Raw genomic sequence first — 3,822 nt, 5'->3', positions numbered from 1 at the left:
TCTCTCTCTCTCTCTCTCTCTCTCTCTCTCTCTCTCTCTCTCTCTCTCTCTCTATATATATATATATATATATATATATATATATATATATGATATATATTTTTATATTTCCTCACATATGTTTAACCATTTGTGAAACGATAGATTTATTGGATGGAAGTTCTTTCAGCTTAAAAGCATTTTTCACTTTAATTTTTTTTAAAGACAACCGTTATTTTCGATTTTTCTCTCTATATCCACTTCATACTGCGTTAAACGTTTTTCTGTTCTAGGTGGATGCCAAACATCTTATAAAAATTTCTATAGAATATGACTTGTATTCAGAAACTTATTTTACTATTGCTTTCCAAATTATTTTCCCGTTAAGCTAAATTGTGTTGTGCTCCCCGCCACATATGGAAACAAATTTAATATAAATTTTCAGACATAATATTTATATACACAAGAATTTTTTTTTGCACCGTCACGCCATTTTCAAATAAATATCTATTTGCACGCAAAGTAACTTATTCCATTTTATGAGAAACATTAAAGTCTTATTAGAATCGCTCTGAAAAGCTAATATACTTTACAACTAATGTTAAAGTGTTCTTAAGTAATTTTATTTGGCAACTGCTGTATGTTAGAAGTTTGCTATATAAAGCTGTGTAAAACAGCATGAATCTGTAGAAAATATCAATGATTAGACATAAAGGAGAATCAACACTTTGTATAGAGATTTTTTCGAAAATATTTTACCAAAATATTTGGTATTTCTAAAAACAAAGTCTAGGAAACATGTAAATATAATATAGGGATATAAAATTAGATAAGAAAATATATTTATGAGGTTTCTGCTGATAACTGTAGAACAAGAGGTAAAATATCAACATGCTATGCCAGTTCACAGGATTCCACGCTCGGCTAAAGATATTTCTTATTTAATGTCAGTAAATACACCTACAATATTATAAACGTCTCGCGTTTTCCACCTATATATTGTATGAGATTTTTTTGTAGCTGGCCAAAGGAAACGAAAATGACCTGATCCACAATTTTGGCTATTTCAATGTAAAAGCTGAAAAGTCGGTAAGGAGAGAAAATATTTTATAATATGAATTGAAAGAGAGAATATAAACTAATGTTTAGGCACCACATCAGAAGCAAAATAAAATGAAATAAAACTACATGATGTTTGCCGATTCAAGGAATGTCTGCTTGAAATAGACTTGAAACCACTCTGCGCCAAAAAGGCATTTGCTATATCCTGGTAGACAGATGATACATACCGAAGGATATCTTCAACATTGTGACATCCAGCAAAAGAGGCGATCATCATTATCGAAGAGATTAACGAAAAAGAAGCACTACACAACTTGATGAAAGACCAATACATCACGGTCTTCGATGTGGGGCTCTTGGAGGATGCTATCATGAAAGAAATCTGTTGTTAGTATGAAAACTTTTAATGAGTTTTATCCTAAAATTGCAGCATGGTAGGTGTTTACAAGCTATTTAAAAACACACAAAAGCCGTTAGATCCACTTCAAAATTGAAATTTAATTTGTCAAAATATTTTCGTCGACTTGAGACCGCAACCTGTTCACTGACAAAATTCCGTGCTGCATTTTTATTCATTGATCTAGAAAATATGAACTGCTTGTGAAAATCAATAGGTGTTAGCCCGAAGGAAGAAAACTGAAGAATCTGGAAGGAAACAAAGCAAAGGCTAAAAGCAATATGTATGTATATATATATAATATATATATATGAAGAAAAATAATTATGAAGAGAAACATGGAAGATCAACTTGTGTATCGTCTAAAGTTAGAATGAATATTTTAATCCCAATAATTTATCATGTCATTATTACTGTCACTGCAATTAATCTTGTCTCACATGGTGAGTATTACAAATACTTTATGTGTATAGACGTTGTACACGATAATCTAACAAAAATGTTGGTATTTCGCACTATTTTGAAGCAATGCTGATTGTACTCTAGAAAAAAATTGGGCTAATGGTAGATAAAAGCAATCAATATGATATTGCCTTTGTGATATTCATATTCATTTAGAATGCTTAAATAATGCCCAAGAGTGACAGGTATGAAAAATATTCGTTAAAATTTTCAAGGACCCCATTGGTAGAAATGTTATGGAGACAACTCGACTGTATAGGATTTATTAATAGAAGTCTATTATATAAAATGATTGTGAAAAGCTGATAAATTGCTGAACTAATTGCTTTGGAGTACTATAGTTAATCATCTTCCACTATAATCTGCATCTATAATCAACCGATGTTATAGACTATTAAATAGATTACACATATGTACTTTGGTTGTTTCATTCAACCGTATTCCCAACTCGTGCAAAGACATAAATTTTGTTACTTATTATTACTAATGGAATGGTCTCCTAAATGGAACATTATATTCATCTTCCAGAGGAAAATATGGCATTCGTCAAATCTGCCTCTGCTCATTAAATCACGTGTTTCAGATGAATAGGCTAAAGATAATGTACTCAAGTGTATAAAGCTTAATATTGCTTTACTCTCCATCAGCTTAGAACTACCACACATACACATGCACGCACACAAAAAACGCACATACAACCAAGTCCGTACAGTGTTTGTCTACGTTATTCAACTCACAGAATATTCACCAGAGCGGTGGAAAACACCTTTGCAGAAGTTGCAGTGAACTAGGTTCGAAATCTGAACAAATATTTCCAAGCAAATATTGTAATCACGCCGTCTTACCCATACTGAAACATTTTAAAATATTTTTATTTCTACAAGATAACAAGTTGAACTTCGCGGGTTTTTTTAATTTTTCTGTCAATTTAAACCAAACTCTAAAGAATTTATTTTAAGTACATCGCATCTGTAAAAGTGACAGATGCATTTGGTAGCCATAATTATAATATTCTCTGGGTAATTTAGTGCTATATTGTGTCCAACGTTTGGAATGTAGTGCTTTAGAATTATTTAGTTCTTTGCATTACATGTGTCTGACTGGTCTTTGAAATGTTCCTCAGAACATGTTTTATGTTTTAATTCTCCTGCTTCTATAGATCTGTTTATAGATTGTTATAGCATGTTGGAGACACTTGAGACGACAACCAGTGTCTGTAGATTCAATTTTATTATCTTAGTAATCAGAATATCGAGAGCAGAAACAATAGGAAAGAATATAATATTAATAGCTTCTACAGCAAAATATTTCAGTCTAGTACTTTTACTCTTTTCTTGGAAATTAATTTGAAAGACAATTTTTAGACTTCTCTAATTCCGACCTCAAGTTTATTATTCTTTCATTCAGTGTAATCCTTACAGACATTTTTAACTGCTATTTATGCATCAAACAGATTATTGACACATCTTTCTTAGTTCTAACAATACACAAACTATTTTGTCAATGAGTACAATTGGGGCTGTACTCTAAAAACAATCAAAATAGAACATTTAACCGGATTTCCGAGAGAAATGAACACATAGTTCTATATGGATATCTCTGTCACAGTAATTTGAACCGGTTTTACAATTGTAATTAAATACCTCTCATAATATTGTCATTGTAGTTTGGTAAGTATTGATTCGTAAATATGTGAGACATAAGTATATATGAAATAATGAATGCCAAAATGCGAAAGTACAATTTATCTTCGCATACCTAAATATCTATATTTTCTGTCCACTCTTCTCCTATAACGGTTATACCTTTAAAACTGAATTTTCTACCTACCTACCTACCTACCTATCTATCTGTCTGTCTGTCTGTCCGGCCGTCTGTCTGTCTGTCTCATTATATATATATATATATATATATATATATAT

At 31.2% G+C, this 3,822-nt stretch overlaps 1 protein-coding gene across 11 annotated transcripts in view; it reads right to left on the bottom strand.

The window, feature by feature from the left end:
- Positions 1 to 3,822, bottom strand: part of LOC128247032 (glutamate receptor ionotropic, NMDA 2B-like) — a 1,034,258-nt gene that overhangs the window by 525,027 nt on the left and 505,409 nt on the right. The gene's annotated exons all lie outside the window — the stretch shown is intronic.

This window comes from Octopus bimaculoides, chromosome 2 (genome assembly GCF_001194135.2).
Source record: "Octopus bimaculoides isolate UCB-OBI-ISO-001 chromosome 2, ASM119413v2, whole genome shotgun sequence".
NCBI classification, from domain to species: Eukaryota; Metazoa; Mollusca; class Cephalopoda; order Octopoda; family Octopodidae; genus Octopus; species Octopus bimaculoides.
This window is presented reverse-complemented; position numbering and strand designations above follow the sequence as displayed.